Here is a 20,980-nt window from a genome sequence, read left to right as displayed (position 1 = left end):
CATGGTCTGTAGCCCACCAGGAACCTCTGCCCATGAAATTTTCCAGGCATGAATACCGGAACAGGTGCCATTTCCTACTCCAGGGTATGTTCCTGACCCAAGGATTGACCCTGAGTCACCCGCATTGGCAGGTGGATTCTCTACCTGGCAAGCTGCAGGGCACAGTGCATGGGAGCTTTTTGGATAGCAATATCATGAGAGACAGCTAAAGTTGAATCTAAGCATATGTCTCTACAGGCAGTGTTCATTTAAGTCATAAAACATAATGGTTACCATAAATACATGGACCTGCTTTAAGTTTTCCTTAAGGGTGTTTATTCAGCAGGTTTAGGCTTTTTAATTTCATAACAATAATCTCTTCTCTGGTTTCAATTAACAACAACAAGCTACAGTGAGTCTTGTTTAAAGCAAAAACATACAAAATAGGGCAAAAGGGTAAGGGTGAACAGAGGAACTGGATCCCCCATGGGGAGAGAAACCCAAAGAAATCTGGATTTTGAAGTGTATGTCCATGTTCATAGTACTCAGTGTCTTCAAACTCCTTTTTTAAGATTTAAAGACAATTTTTTTATCATGTGATGAAAGTGGCAGTTTCTTAGCACAGAATTTAAGATTAAATTTAGAAATGGGAAGAGGTGTGTAACAAAGACAGCAATTTAAAATGACAGCCTCAAGGAAGGTCAAAGTGGAATTCGCATGGCATATTCTACCGAAGTTAGAACAGCTACCACCTGACTTAAGAGCTCTTTTTTCTACCAGTATTCAAGGAAGGGAAATACACTTTCCAAGGACAAATTTCCTGGCCGGTTTGTTTCAAAAGTTTTATGTTGGGATTTGCAGTTGAAGACAATTGAGATTTTTGCTTAAATTCACTTGGGCTTTTGTTACTGCTGTTTTTATAATAACTATTGCTGCTTTGTTTTAGGAAAAGCTGCCCCTAACCTGTCTTGACAAATTATGTTCTATCAGAAAGTCTGGGAGAGTTCCCTGCTGTTCTAGTAGCTAAGACTCCAAGTTTCCAGTGTAAGGCCCCTGGGTTCAACCCCTGGTCAGGGAACTAGATCCCATATTCCACAATTAAAGGACCCAGTACACTGCCACTAAGGCCTGGTATGCCAAGTAAATAAACAAATATTTTTTAAAAGAACCAAGAAAGTCTGCAATTATATCAAGAATATCATGTGGACCTCAGTGGCTGTTATATGAACAAATTATTACTTAACAGGTATGATTTTTCCATTACAACAATTATAAATGATAGGCCAATGGGGTTGCACAGAGTCGGACACGACTAAAGCGACTTAGCAGCAGCAGCAGCAGCAGCAGCAGCAAAGAACAGAAATATAGACTATAAGCATTTATAAGATTTGTCATCAACTGGGCTGGGTGGCAGGTTCTCATTTAGTATGGAAGAAGATGAGTTCTTTGGAGAAAAAAACATTCCAGCATTATTGTGCAGAATTCATTAAACCTTCACAAAAGATAGGTGATGATTGGGAATGGAGAGCTTCAAAGGACTTTTCTAATGGCCACATATGCAAAACACATTTTCAAGTTAAAAATGGAACTGCAATGTCACATCAAGGAACATCTGTCCATGTACAGATATTTCTTCCTGCGGAGGAGGCTTTAGATTCCACGCCCCCACCTCGGTTATATTTTGATGTAGTTGAGACCACCACAGCAGCCAAAGTGATTAGATATGAATATCATGTCGTATATTCCGGCAGCTGCCAAGTGTCTGTGCTTTGCTTTAGGGCAAGCTTTTTAGATGGAAGAACTTTAGCTCTGAAGGACATCTGGGAAGGAATTCATGAGTGCTATAAGATGCGGCTGCTGCAGGGACCATGGGACACTATTACCCAATAGGAGTATCTGATACTTGGACCAAATGCAATCTACAGATTCAATGCGATCCCTATCAAATTACCAATGACATTTTTCACAGAACTAGAGCAAAAAAGTTCACAATTCATCAGTTCAGCCACTCAATCGTGTCCAACTCTTTGCGACCCCATGAATTGCAGCACGCCAGGCCTCCCTGTCCATCACCAACTCCCAGAGTTCACTCAAACTCATGTCCATTGAGTCAGGGATGCCATCCGGCCATCTCATCCTCTGTCGTCCCCTTCTCCTCCTGTGCCCAATCCCTCCCAGCATCAGGGTCTTTTCCAATGAGTCAGCTCTTCACATGAGGTGGCCAAAGTATTGGAGTTTCAGCTTTAGCAGCATTCCTTCCAAAGAACACCCAGGACTGATTTCCTTTAGAATGGGCTGGTTGGATCATATGGAAACCCAAAAGACCTCACAGCCAAAGCAGTCTTGAGAAAGAAGAATGGAGCTGGAGGAATCAACCTTCTTGACTTCAGATTATACTGCAAAGCTACAGTCATCATGACAGTATGGTACTGGCACAAAAACAGAAATATAGACCAATGGAACAAGATAGAAAGCCCAGAAATAAACCCATGCGCCTAGGGGTACCTTATCTTTGACAAAGGAGGCAAGAATATACAATGGGGCAGACAGACAGCCTCTTCAATAAATGGTGCTGGGAAAACTGGATAGCTACTTGTAAAAGAATGAAATTAGAACACTTCCTAACACCATACACAAAGGTAAACTCAAAATGGATTAAAGACCTAAATGTAAGACCAGAAACTGTAAACCTCTTAGAGGAAAATATAGGCAGAACACTCAATGACATAAATCAAAGCAAAATCCTCTATGACCCACCTCCTAGAGTAATGGAAATAAAAAGAAAAGTAAACAAGTGGGACCTGATTAAACTTAAAAGCTTTGCACAGCAAAGGAAACTATAAGCAAAGGGAAAAGACAACCCTCAGAATGGAGAAAGCAATAGCAAATGAAACAACTGACAAAGGATTAATTTTCAAAATATACAAGCTGCTCATACAACTCAATACCATAAAAACAAACAACCCAATCAAAAAGTGGGAAAAAGGCTAAACAGACATTCCTCCAAAGAATACATACAGATGGCTAACAAACATATAAAAAGATGCCCAACATTGCTCATTATTAGAGAAATGCAAATCAAAACTACAACAAGATATCACCTCACACCGGTCAGAATAGCCATCATCAAAAAGTCTACAAACAGTAAATGATGGAGAGGGTATGGAGAAAAGAGAACCCTCTTACACTGTTGGTGGGAATGCAAACTAGTACAGCCACTATGGAGAACAGTGTGGAGATTCCTTAAAAAACTGGGAATAGAACTGCCTTATGACCCAGCAATCCCACTGCTGGGCGTACACACCGAGGAAACCAGAATTGAAAGAGACATGTGTACCCCAGTGTTCACTGCAGCACTGTTTATAATAGCCAGGACATGGAAGCAACCTAGATGTCCATCAGCAGATGAATGGATAAGAAAGCTGTGGTACATATACACAATGGAGTATTACTCAGCCATTAAAAAGAATACATTTGAATCAGTTCTAATGAGGTGGATGAAACTGGAGCCTATTATACAGAGTGAAGTAAGCCAGAAAGAAAAACACCAATACAGTATACTAACACATATATATGGAATTTAGAAAGATGGTAATGATAACCCTGTATGCAAGATAGCAAAAGAGACACAGATGTATAGAACAGACTTTTGGACTCTGTGGGAGAAGGAAAGGGTGGGATGATTTGGGAGAATGGCATTGAAACATGTATACTATCATGTAAGAAACGAATCACCAGTCTATGTTCGATACAGGATACAGGATGCTTGGGGCTGGTGCACTGGGATGACCCAGAGAGATGATATGGGGAGGGAGGTTGGAGGGGGGTTCAGGATTGGGAACTCATGTACACCTGTGGTGGATTCATGTCAATGTATGGCAAAACCAATACAGTATTGTAAAGTAAAATTTTTTAAAAAAATTTTTTTAAAGTCTACAAACAATAAATGCTGGAGAGGATGTGTAGAAAAGGAAACACTCTTGCACTGTTGGTGGGAATGTAAATTGATACAGCCACTAGGGAAGATGGTATGGCGATTCCTTAAAAATCTAGGAAAAAAACACCATATGACCCAGCAACCCCACTCCTAGGATATACCCTAAGGAAACCAAAATTGAAAAAGTACATGTATCCTGTTGTTCATTGCAGCACTATTTACAATAGCTAGAACATGAAAGCAACCTAGATGTCCATCAACAGATAAATGGATAAAGAAGTTGTGGTACATATACACAATGGAATATACCTATTACTCAGCCATAAAAAGGAACGCCTTTGAGTCAGTTCTAATGAGACAGATGAACCTAGAACCTATTATACAGAGTGAAGTAGGTCAGAAAGAGAGAGATAAACATCGTATTCTAACGCATATATACAGAATATAGAAAAATGGTCCTGAAGAATTTACTTACTGGGCAGCAGTGGAGAAATAGACACAGAGAATAGACTTATGGACACGAGGAGAAGGTGCGAAGTATGGGAAGAGTGACATGGAAACTTACATTACCATATGTGAAATAGACAGCAAACAAGAATTTGCTGCATGGTTAAGAAATTCAAACAGGGGCTCTGTATCAACCTAGAGGGGTAGGATGGGAAGGGAGATGGGAGGGAAGTTCAAAAGGGAGGGGATATATGTATACCTATACAACAGAGGATGAGATGGCTGGATGGCACCACTGACTCGATGGACGTGAGTCTGAATGAACTCCGGGAGTTGGTGATGGACAGGGAGGCCTGGCGTGCTGCAGTTCATGGGATCGCAAAGAGTCGGACATGGCTGAGCGACTGAACTGAACTGAACTGATGCTGATTAAGACTGAGGTTTGACAGAAAACAAAAAGTTCTGTAAAGCAATTATCCTTCAATTAAAAAAAAATGATTTGTCATCATAATTAGAGGCACTCAGCACACAGGGGAGCCAAACCATCCTGGCTCATTAAATCTGCGAGACCAAGTGTGTCTTATGCCCTGTGGAATCCCCATTCAGTACTCTGTGCCCAGCACAGTGTTTATGCTCAGTGAATTGATCAAATGGGTTGCATTGAGTTGGCTCTAAATCTGGCTTTAGGGCTTGTTAAAAGTTCTTGTCCAAATTATTCAACTCCTCTGACCTTCGGTTTCTCTATGGGCAAAGTTAAAATAAGACCATTTATTCTATATCATCTTAGTGAAAATTAAGGTGTCACGTAAAGCAGTTAGTGCAATGTCTGGTACCATAGGTATTCAATAATTGATGCTATTTTCATTTTCATTCTTCCAGTTACCAAGAATTGATCAGGGAACATTTTGGAGCTTATTTTCAAGTCATCACAATAAGCAAATGAAATGTATTGACAGTTATAGACATGCAGTTATAACCACCTCAGTAAGCTGAAATGGATAATCCTGGAATAAAATAAGAATTTGATGGCTGGAGAAGCTTTCTGAGGCTTGAATAGAAATGGACTCTAACCACAATCCTAAGTCCTCCTTAACACATTTTCAGCAGTCATCTCACAGTTTTGATAAAGCTGCCTAATACCATTGATAAAGTCTGCTTTTTGTGGTAATACCTGTTAGGAAAAAGAAAAACTACAATAAATAAGCACCTCATGCATAATATTAATAGATGAGATCATGAATCTTTTATGAACACGGACCACTGTTCCACTCCTGGCTCCATTATGGGGTACTTTTAGACAAGTTAGGGCTTCCCAGGTGGTGCAAGCAGTATAGAACCCACCTGCCAACACAGGAGATGTAAGAGACACGGGTTCTATCACTGGGTTGGGAAGATCCCCTAGAGGAGGGCATGGCAACCCACTCCAGTATTCTTGCCTGGAGAATCCCATGGACAGAGGAGCCTGGCAGGTTACAGTCCATGGGGTAGCAAAAAGTCAGATACGACCAAAGTGACCTAGAATGCACACACACATTCAGTTCAGTTCAGTCGCTCAGTTGTGTCCGACTCTTTGTGACCCCATGAACTGCAGCACACCAGGCCTCCCTGTCAATCACCATCTCCTGGAGTTCACTCAGAGTCACGTCCATCGAGTCAGTGATGCCATCCAGCCATCTCATCCTCGGTCGTCCCCTTCTCCTCCTGCCTCCAATCCCTCCCAGCATCAAAGTCTTCTCCAATGAGTCAACTCTTCGCATTGGGTGGCCAAAGTACTGGAGTTGCAGCTTTAGCATCATTCCTTCCAAAGAAATCCCAGGACTGATCTCCTTTAGAATGGACTGGTTGGATCTCCTTGCAGTCCAAGGGACTCTCAAGAGTCTTCTCCAACACCACAGTTCAAAAGCATCAATTCTTTGGTGCTCAGCCTTCTTCACAGTCCAACTCTCACATCCATACATGACTACTGGAAAAACCATAGCCTTGACTAGATGGACCTTAGTCGGCAAAGTAATGTCTCTGCTTATAAATATGCTATCTAGGTTGGTCGTAACTTTTCTTCCAAGGAGTAAGCTCCTTTTAATTTCATGGCTGCAATCACCATCTGCAGTGATTTTGGAGCCCCCCAAAATAAAGCCTGACACTGTTTCCACTGTTTCTCCATCTATTTCCCATGGAGTAATGGGACTGGATGCCATGTTCTTCGTTTTCTGAATGTTGAGCTTTAAGCCAACTTTTTCACTCTCCTCTTTTACTTTCATCAAGAGGCTTTTTAGCTCTTCTTCACTTTCTGCCATAAGGGTGGTGTCATCTGCATATCTGAGGTGATTGATATTTCTCCCGGCAATCTTGATTCCAGCTTGTCCTTCTTCCAGCCCAGCGTTTCTCATGATGTACTCTGCATAGAAGTTAAATAAGCAGGGTGACAATATACAGCCTTGACATACTCCTTTTCCTATTTGGAACCAGTCTGTTGTTCCATGTCCAGTTCTAAGTGTTGCTTCCTGACCTGCATACAGATTTCTCAAGAGGCAGGTTAGGTGGTCTGTATTCCCATCTCTTTTAGAATTTTCCACAGTTTATTGTGATCCACACAGTCAACGGCTTTGGCATAGTCAATAAGTTAATCTTTCTAAACCTCAAGTTTCCCACCTTTAAACTGAGAGTAATTGCTGCCCCAGAAAGATGAGAACAGAAGATGAAATAAGGTATGTAATACATGTACATAATGAGTGTTACTGTGCCTGTCGGATAGTAAGCGCAAAATATTCTCCATCCCCATCATCAAGATTGGGGGAAAAGAGTAGCTTTTTGTTGGCAGGACACTTTGATGTTACTTGTTTTTAGCTGAATCTAGACTGCTTAAAAATACCCGGATTCCCTGATCTTGTAGAAAAAGGAGGCAAGAAGAAAGTATGAGTATCTAGAACCAGGTTTATGCTGCTTAGTTTTGTTTGGAAACGTAACCTTTATAATCCAAAAATGGAAGAGAGTTTACCACGTTTGCCTGTCTTAGAAGTCTTCTCCAGGATTGTCCAGAAATGTCCAAGGGGCAAGAACAAAGCTCAGTCTTAGACATAGTAGTTAACATGTACATGAGAGCTAATCCAAGCACATTATGCATTTTTTCATACACAAAGTGTTTTTCCATTTTAAAATACTCACAAAACCAAAATATTACCACTTCAAAACTGAAATGGTAAAACAAATGGAAAAGGAAACCACCAGCAACAATAAACTCACCCCTTCATACCCCACCATCTATTTCCACAGAATGAATCTCTCGTCCCCACAGCTCTTCTCTGCCAGTTCTCCAGGACCCACCCCACCACCCCCAAAATCCTGCTTCTCCCAAGTCTGTTCAATCAGCCTTTCCTCCTCCCTCCATGCCTACCCACTCTTTTTCACTGTCAGCCTGCATACCCATATGAGTGAGAAATTACATGGTAACTATCTTTTGAGATTTATCTTGATATTCAAGAAAGAAAAAAGAAAAAACAACAGCATAAGCACAGAGAAAAGATAGTGGTGGAAATGGCAGCCAAGTTGCTGACAATATCACTGAGATTCAAGACCTGATTGGACAAGAATGAAGGAAACTGAAGGTCCTTAGAGGAATGAACTTTCAGCTCTAGAAAGAATTTTGGTTTAATCAACTCTGGAGAAGGAAGACCATATAGTATGTACTGGGCAAAAGTTCATAGTCATATGTTATCATCTGAAAAGGGATATCACAGGGGAAATTCTTGGCAGTTCACTTTAAGTTTGGTTGGAAAAGTTCAAAGCCATTTGTTGCTTTCATAGCTGTATTTTTCCAAAGTCATTTCCTATTGATTCAACACACCAGGAAACCATGGCCGGGTTCGCCTTGCCAAATATGAGTTTCTACTTTGCTGACTGGACAGCATCCAAGAGCCACATTATATTGGAGACAATAAGCACCTTACCTTTGAAAGGAACCTTTTGTGTAGGCCAGTAGGGAATGTCTCACAAATTTCTTATCAATTCTGGGATTGAATTATCACCTTCCATCCTACTCTGCAATTTAAGTTGTTGGTTGCCCCGGCATGGAGACAAGTTCTCTGCTCTGGGATAAGATGACCCCGTCCTGGTTACCTTGGGGGCCTTCCCAACAGATTCCCCTAAGGGATCCAGGATATTGGAAAACAAGTGTGTCAAAAACTATATACTTTAGAAACAGACCTTGTATGAGAGAATAACACAGAAGCCGCTGATGCAATATTCAGACATACCTTTTGTAGCTTAGGATCCTTAATAGCATGGTATTGCAGGAGATTAATATAATAGAGGAACTGAATATGACCTTTAAAAGATTTCTGAGTCTTAGGATATTTATTTGTTACATGAGGATAATAATGATTGTCCTTTTCACAGTGTTGTGAAGAAAAAAGAAAAGTGTGTACAAAATCACTATGCAAAATAGACAAATGGAGATTATTTTGTTAGCCTGGAAAAAAACTGCACAGTTTGATTTTGCCAACAGGAAATTTGTCCTTTAGAGACTGAATATTAGAGAATAAATGGCTTGTTCAAATGCATTTCCTCAGTTTGCTGCTTTTACAGGTAGAAAAGGAATGGCATGACTGTTTTTATTTTACTTTTATAAAACCAGGTAGATGGAGCTGAATGGACACTTAAATCTCCCATTGGGAAGTACAGCAGGGCCCAATCAATCATTTGGAGGCTGTTAAATGACAAGGCCAGACTAATGACTCAACTTATTTGACAACTGGCAAATGACAGACTGGCCAAAACCAAGACTTTGAAACATCAGAGAGGATCCAAAGTAAATCTTTGAGATAGCTCCAAATCCAATCCCATCCATTACCAACCACATCTGCCTGCAGCTAGGGTATCTGCCTTATGCGAATGTTGTTGCCAAAAGTACTATGCTAGGAAAATAGGAACAGATTACAGAGAAAACATTACTGGAATGATGCAGAATGGTTGATGTTTTCCAAGGCAAGTTGATCAGCAATTACAGAATCCAGCTCTAAAATAACCCTCCCCATGCCACTTGACTCATGTCTCTAGAAAAGCACTTGCATTTTCATGCAGAGTTAAGAATGAAGTACATAATTTCCATCCGTGAACTTTACTAAGAAGAACTATGTACAGACCATCACTTAGTGCCAGGGTTACAAGGATGACTTTGCATCCTAGTGATGGAGATAGACTCTTCTTTTTTGACCACAAGACAGCAGCATTATGGGCAAAGTGCTATAGGAACCAAAACTGTAGAATTTTATTTTTCCCAGGATGTGAAAGGAAGGACAGGAGAGGCTTTGTAAAGAAAGTGCCATGAGCTGAGTCTTGAAAGATGAGCAGAAGTTAGCTAACAAACTAAGGGGAAATGAATCGTAGAGATATGGACCGTGCAAAGGCAGGAGAGAGCAGCTACACCCGAGAACTGAAGGTTGTGAGTATAGTGTGCAAAGGCTAGTGTAGCCCTATATTTCCAGTCATACCTCCCATGTTTCTCAGGAAGAAAAATGATTTTCTGAAATGCTGGGAGTGGTTGTGGTGGGAGTTGGGGTGAGGCAGTGAATGATTGCTAGGTCAGACCTGAAGAATAATCAAATTAGGTTTTTCTGAAAGTGAAGTTTCTAAATAGTAGTGTGTCTGTGGTGGCTGTTAGCAAGTGCAGGGCTATTAGAAGTGCCCCTGAGTTGGGGAGGACAAGACAGGTCTTGCGCTGGGAATAAGATGCTTAATCCTTTGAAACTTGCATAAAATATGTCTCCCCTATGACATTCCTTGTACCTCAGCTTCTACTTGTGTCTGCTCCTGCATTTGGAATGGGCCTCCCATTGTATTTGTGTTCATCCTCTGGTTAACACCACCTAAATCACTGTCGAAAATGAAAGCAAGTGATTCATCCAAGCATCAAGGCCATCCAAGTCGAGGGAATTCTAGGACTAAGAATGATCTCTGTTTGGTTGATGGTAAGAACAATCTGTCCTTTTTATTCAAGTTGTCTATGGACCATTGACACAGCAGTGATATTAGACTTAGAACTATATCCTAGAAAAGTGGTAAGAATAAAATTTTTAAAATTTAAATACAGTTTAGTTGTTGTATATGACCCTTGTTTCACCAAGATTGGGTAAAAATAGTGAAATGCATTATAAAGCAGAAATGAATTACTTCACAGAGGCCTCTAGAGCTATCTGATCTAGATTTCAAAAACATAAAATTATTAACACTGTAGCAAAATAACTTATTTCTAAATGATTTGTACCAGATTCTATGGGCTCCATCATATGTGATATTTATTAAGACCACACTGAATAAAAAGGTATAGATCAACCTAATATAACTGGTTAAAAACTAGCATCAGCATAAATGAGGAATTTTTTATTTTATTTCTCAGAAAAATAGGATAGTTTTAGTTTTTTACATCAAAGAACATAAAGGTATAATGAGTTAAATTGCCTAAATCATTCTTTGTACATGTACAAAACCTTTAAAATTTTCCCAAGGAAAATAAATTTGAAGTTCAAAAAGACAATCTTTGCAATTTGAAAGAAAATAAAGCTGCTTTCATGTTCAGAAAGAACTGAGCTAATTATTGCTCCTAAAGGTGACATCATCCAATCTTGATAAGCAAATCTGACCACACTTTTACATCCAACTTAACCTGACTGACAGCTTGGAATGCCAAAATGATCATTGTAGATTAGTGGAGAATTACATTGAAAAGAATTATAAAGCTGTACGTGGGCCCAGCAATGATTGTCGTGGGCTGGGCGAAGGGCCACAGGCGTATATTTGTCATCCCTAAACTCCCCCTAAGCTAGGCCATCCTGAGCTGACATTTCCCCTTGCCCACCTGTCTCTCAGTTAATCCATTCTTTGGTTTTCTTTCTGAATTTGTCTGCTCATCAAATGCTAAGTCAGCACTGTTCAATTTCCAATAAGTCCCCAAATGAAGCAAAATCTCTGGAGGACACAGAAGCTTAGGACATTTTAGAGTTTGATACAGTGTAAGCCGCTCTGTTGTGGTTGTTGTTGAATCACTACTTTGTTTAGTGGCTACGTCTTTTGCAATCGCATAGACTGTAACCTGCTAGGCTCCTCTGTTCATGGGATTTCCCACACAAGAATACTGAAGTAGGTTGCGATTTGCTTCTCCAGGGGATTTTCTTGACCCAGGGAGCGGCCATTAAAAGAAAATTTTGCCTTCTACCAAAGGTCAACCTTCCAACTCTGGAGTATCATAGTATCTGCTGTACCTATTGCAAGTACGGTACAGACTGCAATGCACATGACAATAGCTTATGATATGGAAATGATGTTAACAAGAATCTGCACTAAAAAACAATTAAATAATTTGGAAGTAATTTGGTAAAGATAAAAGAAATTGATGGTTGCTAAATACCCTCAGTATTTTCAAGTGCTCTGTCTTGTTTAGCCCTTGCATCAGATCTCTGAGTAATAATAACAATCATTGCTGAGAACTTACTATATACCATGTAGCTGTTTTAAGCCCTTTATTGTCATTAAGTCACTTACTTGTCACTTGGTTTTCACAACTCTACGCTATAGTTTTATTGCTATCCCATTTTATAGCTGACAAAACTGAGACACAAAAAATCTAAATAATTTTCCCAAGATTGTTCAACTAAGTGACAAAGCTGGGATATGAATGCAGGCAATCTTTTGAACTATGGTGCTGGAGAGTCCGTTGGACAGCAAGGAGATCGAATCAGTCAGTCTTGAGGGAAATCAACCCCAAATACTCGTTGGGAGGACCGATGCTGAAGCTGAAACTCCAGTATTTTGGTCATCCGGTGCAAATAGCCGACTCATTGGAAAAGTCCCTGATGATGGGAAAGATTGAGGGCAGAAGGAGAAGAGTGTGTCAGAGGATGAGATGGCTGAATGGCATCACCGATGCAATGTACATGAACTTAGGTAAACTTTGGGAGATGGTGACTGACAGGGAGGCCTAGCGTGATGCAGTCTGTAGGGTCGCAAAGAGCCAGACCTGACTGGGCAACTCAACAGCAACAATAACCCGAGGCCAGAGCCCACACTCTTAAGCAGCCATGGAGTTTATTTTTCCAGTGAAGATACTGAGGCTTAGAACAGTGAAGGAACTTGGAGAGCTAGTGAGAAGGCTAAGAATTAAAACTCAGATCTGCCTAACTCCAGCCTCCACATTCAATGGACCACTCCACGCCGCTAAGCACAGATATACAATTTTTTTGAGTATTTAAATTATAAGATGCTTAAAGAGGGTGCAAACATCAATCTCTTCTGTTAAATTTCTTTCTTATTAAGCTTAATTCTACAACTAATCAGATATAAAACAAGTGAGGAAACTCCCTTCTAGTTCACTAGACAATAGGCTTTATAGGCTAGAAGCCAAGCCCTGAGTGGATTTCTCTATTACCTGAGTCAATTAAGTGTGCCTCAGACAATAAAATGTCTAAGAAGGGGGGGAAAAAAAACAGTTTCAAGAAAAATAAATACAATTGTTTTCCTGAAAAGAAGAGGATGCCTAGTAGAGGATGAAGGAACAGGGAAAGAGGCACAATGAAGCCCTTGATGGCTCCACCCGGTCACCTCCCGTACGGGGGGAGGGAAATGACTAAGAACATTTTCGACTCAGTCTTTCAAACACAAATAAATACCAACTAGAATCTGAAAATACACGGAGGCAACAAAACACACTAGGAATAAGCAAGCAAAATGGGCAGAATTGGACCAAGGATTATTTAGGTAAACTGAATATGTTCCGATTCACATAATAGCATCCTGATGTATAATTTTCTTATTCAGAAGTGTTTTCACAGCAGCCAAAATAGAAACGAAAGCATATTATTCTCTTGCTGAGTGAGGCCAAGTTTCTATCAAGTTAAATCCTTTCTCATTGTATCGAGATTCTCAAGAATCCCAACGCAATGACATTTTCACATTCCTAAGCTATCATTTCTTCACTGTGTAATCAATCTGTAATCCTTCCAAATTTTTAGCTTCATAAACAATCAATAAACAAACAACAACATAACTACCAGCAGTCAACTCTGAATTGCTGGCTATTGCAATGCTAGATTTTGTTAATCATATGTTGTGAGTGTAGAAATCAAGATTGAGTATTTCAGTAGTCCAGCTTTCTAAGTGGAGCCTGTCATGTTTCGAGACTCGAGAACTATTCATAAAAGCAGAAATGCCAGCACTATCCAGGAAAGAAATGTGTGTAATGTCTCCCAGTGTCTTCACTGTCTATCGGGATTCAGAAGTGACCGTGACCAAACAATTATTTGAGAAATAAGAATACCTCCCAATCAAAATCACTGAATGTAACTGATCATTCTCCCCATGCATTTTAAAATGAAGATGTCATGAGGTCTGAGACACTGATCCTCATCTAAATAAACTGTTGGGGAAAAATCCTCAGCTTTCCCTTCTGCCCTGGTCTCCTGTTGGCAGTCAGCTTTCTCAGCTCACTTATATCAACATGCAGGCTTTATCATGGGCACACTGTGCTTTCAACTAAAACAAACCTGCATGAACTTTGAGTCTCTACCCATCTCTTAGCTCAGATTCCTGAGTGACAAAAAATAATGGATTCAATACCTCCATCTTCAACCCTATAGGGGCTGGGTCTATGTCCTGCCACTGGAGAAGCCAAAGATAAAGCCTCTTTTTTCTAGGATAATTCCATCCTTTCTTTCTTTACCACTGACATCATTAAGAACTGAAAAACAAGACATTCTATTCCTGCCTTAGCTTCCATGAAACTCAGAGAGAAATTAAAGACCTAGATTATGATCATAAGGAAACCGTAGAAAATTCCTACATTAGAAGTGTTTTCTCATACCAAGGTATCCCATGTTAAAGGTAATCCAATGCAGACGGTGGTAATGTGGTTACAATGTTATTGCATGCTTCTTGGACTTAATAATAAGTATATGTTTCCTAGATATTCAGACATGTGAGTTATTAAATATGTGTTACTCATTTATTCATTCAGTGTTTTCATTCATTGATATTTATTAATACTTTCTAAGGTGTAGGGTTACACAATGGACAAAGCCTATTCCTTGGCCTCATGAAACATGTTCTAATGGGGAAAGAGGGTAGCAAGATAAATAAGCAAATGATATAGTATGCTAGACTAATTTCCAAGAAAAGAAAGAAAAGAGGGAAAGGGATATGAGTACTGGGGGAAGGGGGAGTGATTTTAAAAAGGAGTATTCACTTTCATGCATTGGAGAAGGAAATGGCAACCCACTCCAGTGTTCTTGCCTGGAGAATCCCAGGGGCAGGGGAGCCTGGTGGGCTGCCGTCTATGGGGTCACACAGAGTCCGACACAACTGAAGTGACTTAGCAGCAGCAGCAGCATGCTTTCTTCTAAGCATTTCTTAATTATATACATTTATAGCATAATGTTTATAAAAATAAATCCTCTAACAAACTGGCCATTTATTCTTTCTTTCTTCATGGCATATGCTGTGGGAAATTTTGAAATACCACAGAGATCAAAGGTGGAAAATAGTTCTAAGGTGATAAACTTAAAGTTTATAAGCAGAAAGTTGCATGTTCCATATTGGTAAATAATTATGAAACCAAAAACTTTTTTTTTACCCAGTTAATCCCTGGATTCTACTAGAAAACAGTCTGTTGACGCAACATAAAATGTCAGTTTGCAAGGGATGAACAACTAAGCCTAACTTTTTAAAGAGCTTTCAAGCTTTTGGCTAAGTTTATCGGCTCAAAGAATTTCGCCATTGAGTTCTAAATCTCCTCTCCTTTGATAGCTAAAACTGCAATCTGAATCTCTCTCTATACAGACTGTAAAAAACTGGAGAAATTCCCTCTAAATGTAGCCAGATTTCTTAAATACAAGACTTGTAGCAAATTGATGACTAGAACTTTCCCTTTTGTCCTTGAATTGGAGCTAAGTCCTAGAACTGAAAATAAGGTGCTGCGTACCACATTTTCTAAAGAGAACTACCAAAAACAGGGGCCCTAGAGCCCCCCTCAAGATTTTCCAAGCAATCACAGAAGTGCTGAGTATAGTCACCCAAGGCTTCAACCATCTTCTCCCAAGTCTGTAAAATCAAAGAGCTGGGAAAGGAAACGAAATCAGGTATAATCTAACTCTCCACTCATTACTGGATAATTCTAAATTGTGAGATGGGCTTCCCAGGTGGCTCATTGATAAAGAATCTGCCTGCTAATGCAGAAGACGCAGGTTCCATCCTTGGGTGGGGAAGATACCCTGGAGAAGGAAAAGGCAACCCACTCCAGTATTTTTGCCTGGGAAATCCCATGGATAGAGATACCTGGCGGGCTACAGTCCATGGAGTCAGTCATAACTCAGAGACCAAACAACAAACTCTGAGATGCAAAGATTTGATTGATTTGCCCAAGATCACACAGCTGGACAGTGATAAAGTTGGGACTAGATTGCAACTGGTCATCTCCCTATCTCACTGCTGCTGCTGCTGCTGCTAAGTCGCTCCAGTCGTGTCCGACTCTGTGTGACCCCAAAGACGGCAGCCCACCAGGCTGCCCTGGTGCTGGGAAAGATTGAAGGCGGGAGGAGAAGGGGACAACAGAAGATGAGATGGTTGGATGGCATCACCAGCTCAATGGGCATGAGTCTGAGTAAACTCCAGGGGTTGGTGATGGACAGGCTGTAGCCCATCAGGCTCCTCTGTCCCTGGGATTCTCCAGGCAAGAGCACTGGAGGGGGTTGTCATTTCCTTCTCTAATGCATGAAAGTGAAAAGTGAAAGTGAAGTCGCTCAGTCCTGTTTTCACGACCCCATGGGCTGCAGCCTACCAGGCTCCTCCATCCATGGGATTTTCCAGGCAAGAGTACTGGAGTGAGTTTGCCATTGCCTTCTCCCCATATCACTACTGCCTCCAAATCAGACCAGTCCTTTATGATACACTTAACCAAGTTAGGGCTTCCCATGTGGCTCTTTGGTTAAGAATCTGCCTGCTAATGCAGGAGACCTGGGTTCAAACCCGGGGTCAGGAAGATCCCCTGGAGAAGGGAACGGCTACCTACTCCAGTATTCTTGCCTGGATAATCCCATGGACAGAGGAGCCTGATGGGCTACAGTCCATGGGGTCACACAGAGTCAAACATCACTGAGCAACTAACACTTTCAACCAAAGTAAGCCAGCTAAGTCAAACAGCTTATGCTAAAGTTGATAGATAAATTCCCATCCTTGAAACTCATTTACATTAGAAATCTTTACAACTTTCCTCAAGAGATATTAATCACAGATGTTCATATAGATTAAATGGCATTTAAAAATTGCCATTTTTTCCAGTTTTTTCCAAAATTAATTATGTGTCTTGTAGACAACTATTTTGAAAAGACAACTCATTTGGAAAGACCCTGATGCTGGGAAAGATTGAAGGCGGGAGGAGAAGGGGACAACAGAAGATGAGATGGTTGGATGGCATCACCAGCTCAATGGGCATGAGTCTGAGTAAACTCCAGGGGTTGGTGATGGACAGGAAGGCCTGGCGTGCTGCAGTCCATGCGGTTGCAAAGAGTCGGACACAATGAGCGACTGAACTGAACTGAACTGAAACAACTATATACTTCACGCCTCTCTTTGGTTTTCACTCACTCCATAATCTAACATTCCAGGATGGAAAATGCTCCCTAAAAGATTTAAATTGTTACCATTATTTTTCTTGACTGCAACAAAAACAAGTAATTGAGGCAACTGTGCCCTTTCTTAAGTGTGCAAAGAGGGGTCAGGAAGTGAAGAGTTTTGAAAGCTACTTGTCATGCTCCCATTACTACACTGATTACTGGAACAAAAAAGGCCAGCATGGAGCCACCCTCTGGGTTCTCATACACAAAATCATCAGGTTCCTTTCACCTTGTTTTTTTAAGGCTTTGAAACCAGATTTTGTCAAGCTCTGTGTAGTCTCAAATCCTTTACAGCGGGTACCAGAATAAATATATAAACTCCGGTAGATCCCCACAGCTAAAGAAGAGAAAGGTTTGAATTAGGGCTTTGCCTTAAATCAAAGGCTGCCTTGTGGTAATTACTGCCACAACCGAGATAAGAAAGTGCATCAACAGTTCTGTTAATATAAGCTTTGTGTCTCCTCCGATTGCCAACACCCTGGCCTAATTTCTCCTGAATTAAGGCTGTTTCAGATTTCTCTGTGACAGACTTGGAGTTACTATAGTTGCCATATATATAACAGTGCAGACTTCATTTGATAGAACGCCCATATCAAATAGGAGCAGTCGAGGAAATTTTAGACAGGAATATACAATTATAATTAATAAGTCAGAAATACACATAAGAATCCTTCAGAAGCAGCTTTGGCCAGAGACAATGGGTTTGTAAAAGAAAGAACAGCTTAAGAAGCTATAGTTGCTATAACATCAACTTAACAAGACTTGCTTTTCTAATAAAGGGCCTCATAGTTTAATAAGCTGGAAAATTACTGTTACACCCTAAAGGTAAAAGTTAAGATCAGAAGAGTTTAAAAGTTAATAATGGTGAAGGCCTTAATAACAATTTGCTCAGAAATGTTTTTGAGACTAAATTCAATACTGAAAATAACACCCAGTTAAGTGAGGAAAAAATGTTATCCAATAAGAATATGGGTTCACTTGGGAAAGCATAAACAAGCAGTCTGTAAGAAGTATTTCAATGCTCTGTAATCCATCCCAAGAAGGGCTTGTACAAACTGTAGAGGAAAGATCAAATCATTGCAAATATAAGGTTGAAGCAAAATTCTAGAGCTGCAATACCTGTACTCTAATGTAAAGGTAAGGGTATAAAGACAATTATCATAGAATTCATGGATCAATTTAGAATTCAGTAAGCAGACAGCATTCCTGGAGGAGGGCACAGCAACCCACTCCAGTATTCTTGCCTGGAGAATCCCATGGACAGGAGCCTGGTGAGTTGCAGAGTCAGACACAGCTTATGCAACTTGGTACACACACAAGCAGAAAACATTAACAGCCTGTGATACAACACCATGGGATTCGTTATGGAAAGACTATAGAATAATTGTTTAAAAGCTACTTGCTTAAGAGAAATTTCAGTTTATGAGTTGGGAAATAAGAGAAGAATAAACAGAAAAATGAATGTAGGTATACAAGTGCTGGAAACATGGAAACATACGTTCGATTACACTCTAGTTTGATGACTACTAGAGAAATCACACAGGAGAAATCCTTTCTTTCTTACTCTTTCTGTCTTTCTTATTATTTGCTCTATACAGCAAGATTTGCATAATTGAAGAGAAAGTGAGTGTCAGAGTGATGTGCTTCTGTAACACATTCTCCTTATGTATGGCAAACTAAACTTATTAGCTTGTCTTCAAACACTGGAGATCTCAAAGCACATAAGGTTTAAGGGCACTCTCTTATTCCTACATCTCTTTAAAAATATCAGCAAAAACCTAAGAACCTATGGAAACATGTTCCAAGACTCTCAGCTTTTTGACCCAGAAACAGGAGCTGAAAATGATGTTATTTTTTACTACATTTGGCCCACTGATAAGATTCTGATTTGGTAGAATTTGTTTCCAATTTTTGGAAAGACCTTTTTTTTTTTTCTTTTCTTCAGTTTTTTAAAATGTTAAAGCCCTTAGGTGGAAAATGCTCTCTCCAGCTTGCTATAGACACTACTGCTCCCAATTATTTACAGCTGGTCTAATTCTCTCACTTATTTTTCACCTGCCAGTCCCATGTCCATATATGAAATTATGATTCCTATCTTAGAGTTACCTCCTGTGTGCCAATTGTTTAACTCTATATACATATAAAAAGAACCTATTACACAGATCATACAAAAATTTAATCAGCTACCTTCCCTAAATCTTTCGTATGTATATACACACACATATGCACATACATATGAAAGATTTAGGGAAGGTAGCTGATTAAATTTTTGTATGATCTGTGTAATAGGTTCTTTTTTAAAAAGGCCAATACAATCTCAAGTTGCACTGAGAAATGGCCGATAGCCACATTTCTAAACTTGAATGGACAATGAATTTAGATTTTGAATTCTATATATTAAAAAAAGAACTTTGGCAAATTAGAATATGACATGGATGTAAAAGATCTGTAAATCACATTTTAAGGGAACATTTGACTGAATTATGGCTAGGTAACCTTCAGAAAAAAATGTAGGAAGAACTGCCAAAAATTGCCATGAGGAAGAACATATGGATTTGTTATGGATTTGTTTTACCTTACTATATAGAAAGCAGAACTAGAACCAAATTTGGTTATGAGCATAGTAGGGTAAAGAAGATTAAAATTGCATCTGATGTAACTATGATTTTTTGAGCATTATAGCCATTCAATAATAAAGTTGGTAATCCTAGAGATGATGCATTTTTCCCTATACAGGTATTTTGATGAGTGGAGATACTGGGTGAGAGGTTACACTAATTCAGTACTTTACAGTTCGTCCATCAGAATCACCTGAGAATCCTTTTATTTTTTTTTTAATTTGATATTACTGGCCCCATTCCAAACATACTAAGTTAGAATAACTGGGACTAAAACCTGGAGGTCTCTATTTTAGATATTTCACCAAAATATATCTGACTGTGCAGCAAATTAGTGTTTTCTCCAACTGCAGGATAATACATCTGTAAGACATGATTTCTGTCATCTTGTTCAAATATAAAAATCTAGAGTCATATAAAAGTCATTTGTTTCAGGATCTATATTTCTAGAAAAAAACAGCTTCTTCTGTACATTTATTTGGATGACCTAGAAAGTCATGCCATCCCTTTGAAACCTCAACTGTAGAATTAAACTGTTGCTATAAATATTTATAAAACACTATCTTTCAACAAGTCTTTCCCCTACCAAGAGAGTAAATTCAATATCCTTAGGAGCATACTTTGAAAGAATGAATGGAACACGATCATACTTCTCTCTGCACATATAAATGCTGAAAAATTATTTGTGTCTCTGTCATACAATTCTAATCTTTCGATTATGTTGCTTACATTTTATAAAGAGTAAGAACCTGCCTGAATCAAGAATGTAGGCATCCATATTTAAGGTAGTAGTCATGGACCATTGGGATAGAGTTTCTTTCTCTGCATTTTTATGAGGCTTAAATACTTTTTTTGATGGAGATTAATGTTCCCTCTATAATTAAGTACAAACCAAGAATTCAATCACCTCCCCCATTATCAGTCTGTACTTAACTCATCACCAACTTTAGATGAACATGTTGATAAAGTGTCTACTGAATTAAGATTTCGCTTTCAAAGAGCTCTTTTTCTGCTTGCTGTTTACTACATGTGAATATAATTGACAACTTGAAGTTTTTTCCATGTAGTTCACTTGTGCCAAACTGGCCAGTTATTACAGAAATGGAACAGTCTTTGGTTGTGACAAACAGTAAAAGAAGGAAAACAATTAAAAGTTCAATAAATCTTTGAACCAGGTGATTGCTAACATACTTTTCAGCTCTAAAAGTCTGTCTCTCTGATGTCTAAACAAACATATTGATTCTAACAATACAGCCTTTGGTAACTGACATAAAGAGCAAATAGGAAAAATAGCTTATGTTTGAGAGATAATAACTGTAGCCACAAAACTAAATGTCTGGTCAGCT

At 39.5% G+C, this 20,980-nt stretch overlaps 1 pseudogene; it reads left to right on the top strand.

Moving 5' to 3' along the window:
• Nucleotides 1-1,406: 1,406 nt before the first annotated feature.
• LOC114115394 (ubiquitin-like-conjugating enzyme ATG10) lies at nucleotides 1,407-20,767 on the top strand (annotated as a pseudogene).
• Nucleotides 20,768-20,980: the final 213 nt, after the last annotated feature.

Source organism: Ovis aries, chromosome 6, assembly GCF_016772045.2.
Source record: "Ovis aries strain OAR_USU_Benz2616 breed Rambouillet chromosome 6, ARS-UI_Ramb_v3.0, whole genome shotgun sequence".
In the NCBI taxonomy this organism is placed as follows: domain Eukaryota; kingdom Metazoa; phylum Chordata; class Mammalia; order Artiodactyla; family Bovidae; genus Ovis; species Ovis aries.
Note: the sequence above shows the minus strand (reverse complement) of the source record. Positions and strands in the feature narration are given on the sequence as shown.